Raw genomic sequence first — 12,741 nt, forward strand, 5'->3', positions numbered from 1 at the left:
CCACTCCCCCTGCCTGTGTTCCCTCTCTCGCTGTCTCTCTCTCTGTCAAATAAATAAAACCTTTAAAAAAAATTAAAAAAAAAAAAACCTAATGATGTACTGTATGGTGATTAACATAACATAATAAAAAAATTATAAAAAAATAAATTCCAAGCCACTATATTCCACATCCTTGCAAACATACCCTTATCCTCTCATAGTCAAGAATATACTAAATGTCTATGTATATACTTATAATAATATGATTTTGACAGATGGTTAATTCTAAATGAATGTTTCAGAATGAATAAAACTTATTTTTCAGGTTTCTTAAAAAAAAAAAACCCACAGGTAATATCATAATGATGTGAGCTAAATGTTCTCTCTCTAAGACTGAGTACTGAAAGATCTAGCCACTGAACTAAGGCAATTAAAAAAAAAAGTAATACAAATTGGAAAGGAAGAAATTAAACTCTCTTCACAGATGATATGATTGCCTATGTAGAAAATGAAGGGAAACTACCAAAAACAAACAAACAAACAAACCCACCTAGACTAAGAAGTGAGTTCAGCAAGGTCACACAATACAAGATCAATACACAAAAGTCATTTACATTTCTATATGCTATGGAAAACAAAACACAAAAATGCAATACTATTTACAATTGCTCCAGAGGAAATGATACATATGTATAAATCTAACAAAAGTGTACAAAATCTGTATGATGAAAATTATGCATTGCTGATGAAAGAAATCAAAGAAAACCTAAATGCCAAGAGCTAGGGGAGAAGCAGTCCAGGTCAAATATCTCATCAATATTCAACTAACAGGAAAGAGGAAGGGTAGAACCATGTGGCCTCTCCTTACACGCTAAAAGAGCACACCATGTACTAGAGAATAGTGACCTAAAGAGATCAATATTAAGACACATTTTAGCAAAATTACTGGGCCTTTTTTTTAAGGGAAAATATTTAGGGCATGGGAAAAAATAGAACTTGTGACTTACAATGTTAAGAAATTTAGATTATCATCAGACTTTTCAACAGAAACATTTTATACCAAAAGAAAATGGGGTCACATATTTAATAGAAAAGTGGTGTGAGCTAAGGATTTTATATCCAGCAAAACTGACTTTCAAGTATAAATGACACAGAAAAACTGTTATCAATATGCAAGACTCAAAGAATATCATTTCCCTGAGCCCTTCCTGAAGAAGAATCTACTGAGAAGACTTAGCTTCAGATAACCAAATATATGTTTATAATCAAACATGAGGACTGATTGTGAGCATTAAATATATAATTATGGTAGAACTAAGAATTAACATAGGTTAAGTGGGAAAGAGTATTATGTAAGCTATCTGCTCTGATACTGTAAATATATATGACTATTTTTACAAATTGGTGGCAGAAAAAAAAATTGGTGGCAGATAAAACTGGGGATAACATGTACCAAAAACGCTTTACTATCTCCAGTAATTATATTGATAGTATTATTGGTATAAATATAAATGGTAAGTAAGTGAAGAAGATGAGGATGACAATATTCAACTGCAGTCTAGGGATTCACATTTGGTTAATAAAACTACAAAAATTACAAGCAAATGATTGCTATAAAATTCAAGATAATGGTTTCCTATTGGCAGCAAGAGGGTCTGTGATTGGAATGTGGTACATGGAAGGGGCTTCTTAGGTGACTGGCAAAATTCTATTTCATACCTGAGTGGTTTTCACCTTATAACAAATTCATTAAGCCACACATTTATTCCATGTGGTTTTCTATGTTTGTTTTATTTTACAACATAAAGATTATTTTTAAAAAGAGAGTATCAGAAACCCATGTAGAAGTTGTCCCCTTTCCTCTGTAGATAGGGTTACCATTCTTCATCCCAAACTATTTAAAAGAATCTGACTTGATAAAGTGTTGTAAGGTTGAAAATAGTCACAACAATATCAGTTTTGTTTCTCTGTGCACAATAGAGGCTTCTGTGTATTGAATAGCTGTTATAAATTGTTATATTCTCTCTTTATATAAATATAGCCTTGGAAATATCATTTGTACAAGATATTGTAAGATTCCAAAAGCTTGAGAAATTGTTGCAATGTCCTGTTAAAATCACCTCTAAAAGAAGCCTGTAATTCTTATTTGTTGTCTTATTTGATAAAATCTTTGCCCTGGTAATAATGTTGCAGTTGACATCTCTGTGTTACTAATGGATTTAAATAATTATTTGTAAGGTTGCTCAATCAAATCAGAAGCCAATCACTAGCACTTTCTTCCCTTTCCATGTCAATGACTTTTAAAAGCACCCTTACTTTGAAAAATTTCTCTTTCAACAAAAAAAACTATATTATAAGATGGAAAACTCTATAATAATCACAATAAATAAACCACTGTTAGACACAACGGGGTCAAATCTCACAATGTTTAGGAAAAGAAGCCAGAGACAGAAGACTATCTTACTATATAATTCCATTTATATAAAGTTCAAAAACAAGCAAAACTCATCTAAATTGTTAACAGATAGATTATTACCTATTATTTGGAGAAACTTAGTGACCAGGAGGGAGCATGAGGGGGAGACTTAAACAGAGAAATAACTGGGGAATACTTTGAGGTAGAGCTTGGATCCTACCATTACAGGAGTAGGTGCTATCAAGCTAGCAGGCATTTGAAGTTGCATCTTATATTTCATTTGTTGTTTTCTGAATATATATCTCCATTTAGAACTTTATAGGGAATGTTGACAGTGGCCTGGGGAAAGATTCCATTAACCCTGGGTCCTCTGACAATCATGTGCTCTTAATGCCATTTAAAAATACCAAAATAACCAATTACTAGGAAAGAGACTCAGAAGTTTGACTCATCAAAATGGTGGAAGAAAAACATTGCAATCACAACAAAACTAATTCAAAAGAGAAAGAAAGAAGAAACCTTTCATTCAGCATCATCTGTTTAGTGCATATATTGCATCCATCAAGACACATACATGACAGGACAGTGAATCTCATGATCATCTGTTGTTGGGTTTATGTCCTTGAAAGAGAAAAAAGTCTCTTGTCAGCAAATCTGGCTTCCCTAGGTTCTGCTCCTGGCAGATTTCTCTTGTCCTTGTCTCAGGGACAGTCCTGGAAAGATTACTGGGGAGGTTGACCCCAGGGAGTTGTATGGGTACATCAGCCCATCACTGGCTGGGGCTGGCATCTTTCTCCTGGAGTCTGGGGACTTCCAGAGGAGCTAGGACTCCCGGCCATGCTGGTTAAGTTGTATACAGCCTGTGTTCTCAAGGCTTGAGATTATTCTGGTGACATGACTCCTCCTGGTGATCTGTAAATTTTGATTTTTCAAGACTCTGTTGTCCATAGGACAATGCCAGAAATTGCTCCAATATCTTATAGCATTCAGATTTGGGAATGAAATCACTGAAGTTAGTTTGACACTCTTTCTTTTGTAGGTATCCCTTTCTGTCTGAAAAGTCAGTACAATGTTTCAGAATTACATACATCTGATATTTTTGACCTTTTAAAAAACTTTTTATTTTGAAATAATTATAGATTCAAAGGCACAGATCTTATTTTGAGTCTCAGCTCTGCCACTTGCCAACTGTGTCCTTAGCAAGTTATTTAAACTCTCTGAACCTAAATTAACTCTTTGTAACATTTCTACCACGGCACTTAACTCCACACCCAACTCCCAGGACCATGCACTTGCTGACACTGATCCCCATCCCCAGAATCACTCCATCAGTTAAAAACTGTCCCTGACCATACAGCATCATCTCCACTACCCCAGGCCCAGTGCACTAGGCAACATCACTGCATCTAATCCTTACAGTTTGAGGGTCCTTGAAGTTTCCTAAGCCAGAAACACATGGTCCATTGGGCTGGCTTTAAAGCTACTCCACCAGTCTGCTATAGAATTCTGATAGTGTTAGTGTCCATTAATCTATGATAAAGATTACTATCTTGACAATCTAGTGACCTAGCTAATTCCATCCTGCCTCCAGTCCCTGTTTCCCTGGTCACTGCCTGGATCAATACATTTTCTCATTTTTCTCTCTCTCTAATGCTCTGGCTTCATCACCCTTCATGTACTGCACTCTATCCCTTCTCCTTCGTCTCTCATATCCTTACAATGTACTCTCTGGAATTTCTGCTTTGTAATACAGACTCTTCTACGTTCTCAAATTCTCTGAATATTCTTTTCTTTTCCTGCCTTAACTCAACCATAGCTATCCCGTCACCCAACTTGTATAGCAACTCTCTGCAGTGCGGCTGCTCATTCTCATACTCCCCACATAAAGCAGGGTGGAGACATAAAGATGGTGTCATCATTACTTCACAGTGCCACCTCAAACAGTACTTCCTCTTTATTATGAAAAAAAAAACCATGCTCCTTTGAGGCTTCTGCCATTTGGCTCTACCACTCTTCATTACTGTCACCTACAAACGCATTAGACACATCACCTCACACATTTATAACCTTGGCACTTGGTTCATAGTCCTCTTCACCTCAACTCCTGCCATCATCCTGAATAAATTCAAATATTCATCCTATCAAAACACCTGGTCTCCTTTCCATGTTCTCGTCTCTAATGTCTTTTTCCTCCACTCATCTCCATTCCTTTATGCCTACAATTACATCCTAGATTTATCATAAAGTAAAATTTCTCCACCTCAGAAACTTATTTAAATATCTACTCCGACCAAAGCCTTCTCTCCTTACAGTTTGATACTCCACTGCTTTCACTCCACCTCTTTGTAGACTTCATCAGGATTGATAGAACTGACCTATCTACTTCTTTCCTTTCTTTTTCCCCCCTCTACTGTGTCATTTTCCCCTTATCCAAATTAGAATCCACGGCTCATATTTTCAATGACTGTTTTGCAAATACCTTCATTCCTTTTCCCCATTGACTTTTCTTTGCAATCATTAGACAAATCCCAACCGTGGATACTATGTCCCCTCCCAGCTTGCACTTGGCTGTCAAGCACAGCTACAGAAAGTCATATAATGTGGCACATTGCTACCACTCTAGATAAATGGTGATAAATGAACCCTTCAAACTGCCCAGGAGTCCTATCATATTTCTGTTGTGAATTTACTCTTCCATTATCATCAAAACTCTCATTCAATCTCCTATCCCCTTACACTTAGCAAATGACCTTGTCTTCTCATTTAGACAGAAAAGAAACTCTCACCTAGAAACAACCTCACCTTTCCACCACTAAATCTATAAAACTATCTCTATTTGCACCAAACCTCACATGTTCCCTCCTCTTTTTTAAACCTCAACCACCACCTGTACTTTCTTTGTCCTTCTGGCATTCTCAGTATCTTTAAGTATTGATATCCCCTTGTGTTGTTGTATTTCCAGCTTAACTGTATTGAAAGCACTGTCCTCACTTTGTCATTATTCATGCACTTTCCAACCTCCTTTAGTCTGGTTTGGGTCCAACAACTCTTAAACATGCTCTTGCTAAGATCATTAATGACCAACAAATTGCTGAACTCAATGACCACTTTTAAGTCCTCAACTCATTGACTTCTCAATATCATTTAACACAGAGTTGATTATTCCCTCTTATTTTGAATATTCAGCCTTAACTTTCTTGGTAACACATACCTACCAGTTTGCTATAAACTTTTACTATATGTAACCATTAAATACAAAAATTCCTCAGAGATATCTCCTAAAGCTCTTCTGTATTTTATGCTATCTCCCTAAAAAATCTCACACACACCTATGGATCTAAGTACCACCTGTGTGCTGATAAAAAGTGCTTATTATAATAAATTCAAGCAATATAGAAAAGTACAAAGAAGAAAGCAAAAAAATCACCTTAAAATGCCACACTCCAAATCAGCTATTATTAACATTAGGTGAACACCATTTCAGACATCTCCCAATGCATGAGAAAATGTTGTCATTAAGTTCTTCTATAAGATGATGTATTAGTGGGCAATTTTCTTTTGTCCCTTGGGTTGTGTTTTCCTTCAAACAAGGTTTTAAACCTGTCTTTGCATATTATGTTACTTTTTTTTGCTTTACTACATTTGCGTAATAGTCTGTTTCTTTTCATGTTGCTTATACTTAAATCGAAAGCCATGTTCAGTCTGCTATTTTCTCTGATATGGGGTAGATGAATTTTCCCACACTCTTATTTACCTTATCTGGAAAATTTTGTCCCCCTTCTCAGGACTACACTGTAAGATGTGTGTCTAATTGTCCATCTCACTGTAGTTTAAGGGTTCACAGAATGGTGGTAATAGTGGTGGTGGTGAGTAGTCACTTGGAGGGTCTGGGCTCTAACGCTTTTCAGATTTATGGCATGGGGTTAGCTTCCTTCTTTGTTTTGTTGTGCCTTGTGTGCTTTTTGCTGGATTTTACTATTTTTCTTTGGGGTTCATTTTAGTAGGCATAGGAGGAGGGAAATTCTATTATTTGACTTTATGCCACCATGCTTTTTCCTGGCAGCTGATGGCATAATTTATATTTCCAGTCTGGACTTAGCTTTGTTCTCTGGATTCATATAACCAATGGAGTCATCGACACCCCCCCTTCTATGTTGTGGCAATCACTGTCCTTGGCCTACCCACAACAATTTCCTGCCTCACCTTTCCCATGCAGATATTTCACAGAAATCCCTTGATTTCAAGGAGGAAATGAGAACTGATCTAAATGAGTGATAGTGTTCAGAATCCTCTTAGTTGTTGATTGGCCTAAGGGTGGGCATGCAAGGGAGGTTAATGTGATACAAGAGGAATTCTACCAGGGAGAAACTTCCCTTTCTGAACAAAATGACAAAGCATCAAAGGAAGAAAACCTTTTCCTGCTTTTCTCTTCTTCCTGCCTTGGACTTGGATGCATTGAATGGCATTTGTGACCATGAGGGAAAAAACCAAGAGAATTACAGTGATGTCGGCAATGATATTTTGAATCACTGAACCAACTCCAACAACCACGTTCACATCGACACCTTTTGTTTTGCGAAAGTTTAGGCCCCGTTTGTTTAAACTACCCCTAATTGGGCATTCCGTTGGCATCTGCATTGGTAATAGCAGCCAAAAGAATTACTAACTGTGATGCACACACCTCAAAATGAACATAAGTGAACTCATGATCCTCTTCACTAAACTCTTTTTTTGAAGATTATTTATTTATTTGACAGAGAGAGTGCAGGAGAGCACAAGCAGGGAGAATGGCAGAGGGAGAGGGAGAAGCAGGCTCCTGGCTGAGCAGGGAGCCCGACGTGGGGATCAATCCCAGGACCCTGGGATCATGACCTGAGCCGAGGGCAGCCGCTTAACTGACTGAGCCATCCAGGCGCCCCTCTCTTCACTAAATCCTTTGTCTCCTCCATTTTAGTAACTTTTTACACCACCCACTCAGTTGTCTAAGTCAGGAACACATGAGTTTCCTTTGAATCTTCTGCACCCACACACACCTCAACATCCTATCACCAAATGTTATCAATTCTACCTCTTAAATATCTCTCCAATCTTTCCATATCTGCTGCTACCTCTCCAGTCTAATTTAGCAGCATCTATCTCCCGGACCACTGAAAATCATTCTTAACACATCTCCTCTGGCCCATCTCCAGTACATTTTCCAAAACCAGCAATAGTAATGTGTTTAAAGAAATTTATCTGATCAAGGCCATCCCTTTGCTTAATACTCTCTAGTGGTTTCCTACTTAACTTAGAGTTATGTCCAAACTCCTTACAGGGCCTACAAGACCTTATGTGATGTGAACCTTGCCTACCTCTCTAGCTTCATCTCAACCTTGGTCCTCCTCAATCTCCAGATTGGCATTACTGGCTTTCTTTTACTTTCTTAACCACTTTAAACTCTTTTTCATGTCAGGAACATATATACTATATATATATTATATGCAACATATTTATACTAATTTTAAATATGATATGTATTATACAACTATAGGTATTTAGAATAACCTAGGAAAGTCAAAGATGCCCATGATCTATGATCCAGCAAATTCTACTTTTAGGTGTATATCATAGAGCAATACTTTTTCAAATTGCTGGCTACAGCATTTTAGTGAATGTGTTGTGAAATTAATGTAGTGGGTTGTGACTATCATTAAATTAACTAGAAGAAAACAGAGGGTGGTAAATCAGGATATCTAGTCTTAGGTATTTTAGACACAGTCATTCTTTAAATTCTTTTAATCTCTTCCCCCATCTGTGTAACTCCATACATGCTATTTCCTCAGCTGAGATCATCCCCCTTTTATAATCACCTCCTAGAAGTACTACATCTTTCTTCATCTCACAGGCCAGAACTTAGTCACATATATAGTTTGCTGTGACAGAAGCTGAGGAACATAGGTACTTGGTGCCATTTTCTAGAAGCACTTTCACATACTTCTTGCCATGGTCTCCTTGTCTTAATTTTGTAATCTTATTCCTTTAATGCCTGAACAACTGACCAAACCTTTTGTGGCTAACCATTACTTAGTACAGATCCTAGCTGTTGCCATCTCACCTTCGAGGCAAAATGAACAATCATATGTAACAGTCAAAGTTTTGCCCCTTGAGAAGAATTCTTTTCTCAGTTATCTTTCGGAACCACCCCTAAGTGGAGCTGTTATGCTGCTCTCATCCACTTCCTGCTGTTCAAATCATATGCTCAAGCTCGGTCTATGGATCTTCAGCAAGTAAAGTAAGGAGAGAAGGAAAGATTGGAGATTTGTCAACACCAAAGCAGTGTGTTTACTGGACTCTTTCTGATTTTACAAGGTCACTGTGATTCCTGCTGCCTGCTCTCCTCATTTTCTTTAATTTCTTCCCATTCCCAATCCTGGTCCACTCTTTTCTCATTGATTCCGTGAGATGCCCCCCAATCTTCACCCCAACATGTACTTCCAAGAAATTCTTTTATGCTTAAGTTGACCAGAATCAGTTTATGTTGGTTGTAGTCCAAAATCCTGGCTGACAATGGAAATGATATCAGGAGGTAGGATTCAGGCAATGACCCCCTGGGAAATTTAGGATTTCTTATCTAATTGAGATGGAACAGAAGACAGTGAAGCTCTTCTTTTGTTTTAAAGATTTTATTTATTTATTTGAGAGAGAAAGAGAGAGAGAGAGAAAGAGATTGAGAGAACAAGTGGGAGGAGGGGCAGAGGGAGAAGCAGACTCCCTGCAGAGTGGGGAGCCCAATGCGGGACTGTTATAGCACTGAACCTGGTGCAATGCAACATTCAACATTTGTCACACTGAATTGTGACCATCAGTGTTTGTCTCCCCCTGCAAGATTGTAAACTCCTGAGGGCCTGGCAGTCCCTTGACTCCACTCTTCTCTGCTTCACTGTTTCATGTACTGACCTATAAAGATGAGGCTCTGTGGGGGTATTGGAGAGGCTGAAAGGCATCCATTCAAGCTTGTTTACTAATGCTTGTGTATCCCCTTTGGTTACCTGCCTTCATGACTTCACTGGAGAGGAAGCCACTCAGGCTCTCTCCACCTGGATCATCTATTTTCACACATTTCAAATTCTACACTTTCAAACTCAAGGCCTATTCTGGAAGGCGAAGGGCTGTGATTTCCTGGGAAGGGACACGTGGGAATTCCCTGGGTCAAGGATAATGTTCTGTATCTTGATAGGGGTGTGGGTTACACAGGTATATACATTTATCAAAACATATGAAACTATACTTTTAAGATATGTGAATTTCATTATATGGAAATTTTAGCTAAAAAAATCACAAACATATATTAAACTCTGGTTAATGGCATGCATGCAGAAGTGTTCAGGGGACATATACAAATGTCTAATTTGAGGTACATAAAAATAAGATGGGTTGATGGATAGATAGAGGGATGAATAGGTATGTGTGACAAAGCAAGGGTAGTAACATGCTAATTGTAAAATCTAGATGGTGGATATATATGGGTGTTCATGGAACAATTACTTTAACCTTTTTAAGATTTTATTTTATTTATTTATTTGAGAGAGAGGGAGAGTACAGAGGGAGAGTGAGAGGGAGAAACAGACTCCCTGCTGAGCAGAGAGCCCGATGTAGGCTCAATCCCAGGACCCTGAGATCATGACCTAGCTGAAGGCAGATGCTTAACTGACTGAGCCACCCAGGTGCCCCTACTTTAACTTTCTGAATGTTCGAAAATGTTCATAGTAAAATGTCAGGGGAAAAAAAAGGAGTGTGGTTTAACATCTCTGGTATCTTCACAGCCACTGCCCTGGTTTAGACCTCATTGCATCTTAACTGGAATCTTGCAACCCCTTTTCACACTGGCCTCCACACTAACCCGCTTCTGTCTCTCCCACCCCAAGGTATCACCAGAGAAAACATCCATGATCACATCCCTGCCAACCTCTTTAGCTTCATTCCCCAACACTTGCCATCTTACTCTAGCCTTTACACCAGCCAACTCAAGGGCTGGTAGTTCCACCCACACAGGCTTCAACTTTCCACTTTTGCTTATGCTATTCCTTTTGCTTGGAATGCTTTATTCCAATACACTCTTCTGCCTTCCCTTGCCTAGTGAATGCCCTTCAATATTCAACTCAGACTTGCTAAAATCTTTTCTGCTCCTCAGACAGGGTTCAGTCTCCTTTTTTCATGCTTCCATAGCACCCCATGTTTATTTGTAACAATATTTATCCCAGTATGCTGTACTTGGGTTTCCAAGTCTGGGTACTAAACTTTATGCTCCTTGAGGATCAAGCCCTGCAATGGCATGCACAGGGCCTGACACAAGAGGCTTTGATAAACCACTGTAAAACTGAACCAGTGATATTGAATTAGCATGGATGATACTCTGGCACCTTTCACCAACTTTGTGTCATGAACTTAGTTGTATCTCCCTTACAGGAGAGTAAGGCTCACCACACCTATTGACTCAGTCATTTCTCTATGTCTTTTAAGCACTTTCATCATGGAGCCAAGTCAATTTCCTGCCAGTTTGGAATATTCTCTCCAATTCCTTTGAAGGCTTGATATTTCTGTAATCTTTATAAGATTATAGGATTTATTGGGAAAATTTTAAGTGGGGAAAACTCACTGATCACCTGAGTGTCAGATACCGAATTAAGTTCTTTAAAGAAACTAGCTACTTTAATTCCTCCCAACAACCCTATGAGGTAAAGATTGTATCTTCATTTTACAGATGATGAAACTGACTCAAGGAAATAGAAGGTAGCCAGCTCAAGATCACATAGGTGGTAGAGCTGGAATTCAATCTTGGGTCTTTTCAACTTCCAGGCACATCCTCTTTCTACCACAGCCCATTGTCTTCAGGTTGGGCCAGGTTCTGAAAAGCCTTAAAACCCAGAAGGTATAATAGGCACCAGGAAGCCAGGAATGTTCTTGTGCAGGAGGGGATGATGAAAAGAGGACTTTCAGGGGATAACACTGAAAAGTTGTGTATGATAGAATGGAATGTGAGGGAGGCTTGCGAGGCTCCTGACAAGAAAAATATAAAATGGGTATTGTATATCTCTTACCACATTCATTGGTGAGTGCTGGCATTATGTTGTGGTCCCATGGGGAAGGACAGGGCCTCAAAAGGTGAGCTATTTTGAGAGCTAAAAAGCCAAAAGGGGGATAAAGGAGTGCAACTTCTGTCTTGTGGGTTGTATGAGTGGACAACTCCATGGGTCTGCCTCCTGGAAATAGCCCAGGATTTCTGCCCTTTATGAGATGTAGAAGTCCAGGAAAAGGTCAGAATTGACTTGACAGTTGGGTGAAGGCTACCTTAGGGAAGTGGCATTTGATGGGGCATTAGAAGATGAGATGGTGCCCTCTCCACCCCTTCTTCACTAACTTCCTCACTGGTCTCCCAGACTTCATCTTGCTTCCTTCTAATCCACTCCTGACTTTGCTGACAAAGGGATATTTTTAAAAAGCAAGTTGGATCATGTCATTTTCTGTTTAAAACCCTTTAATGGTTGTCATTCATGGGATACAGTTTTTTGACTAACATCAAAATTACATCTCCCCCAATTACATATCTGATATTAAAAATAAATATCATGCCTAAAAACTAATCAGCTCTGATCATGTCTTCTCCAACTACACATTCCCCCTTGGAGATCCTGCATGATGATCCTCCAGGTGAAAGTCACAGCTGCAGTTATACTAAATTGCTTGTCCTCTATACACACATGGGTGCCCCCCTCCCACTTGTTTTTATTCATGCTATTGCCTTGGCTTGGACTACTCTTCCCACTGTTCTCCACCAGACTGGCTAATTACTTTAAATGTTTCAGCTCAGGCATCACCCCTGACAGGAAGACCTACCTGCTTCCTGAATTCCCTGCTTTTCCTCAGGACAAATTCCCTGACTACCACCCTGTGCTCATCTCTATCACCACACTGTACCATATGGTGCTCTTCTCCTTCACTCAGTTTAGTGGAGGGCAAGTGCCATTTCAGTCAACTTCGTATGAACAGGGTCCTGTTGGAAAGGGAAGGGCCTGTGTACTTGAGGCAGGGAACCCAATATGAACAAGCAGAATTGGGGATCTGTACTCAGGACAGGTCAGGTCTAGGAACATTCGGTTTGGGAATCAACAGTATCCATAAAGTTTGGGGGTGACCATTCTTCTAGAAGGCTTCATAGTTGAAATAATTCCATCTGGGCAGTGTAGAAACTGAGATCCAGATGATGAGCAATATCCCCCAAATTACTTTGTCATTGAAAAGGCAGGCTCTTAGTGACAAGTCCTGTGTACTTTTCCACTCCATATTGGAAAGAGGAAAGACTGGAGTTG

The sequence above is a fragment of the Mirounga angustirostris genome, unplaced genomic scaffold (assembly GCF_029215605.1).
Source record: "Mirounga angustirostris isolate CCGP_5_RB_7025 unplaced genomic scaffold, mMirAng1.0.hap1 SCAF_11, whole genome shotgun sequence".
NCBI classification, from domain to species: domain Eukaryota; kingdom Metazoa; phylum Chordata; class Mammalia; order Carnivora; family Phocidae; genus Mirounga; species Mirounga angustirostris.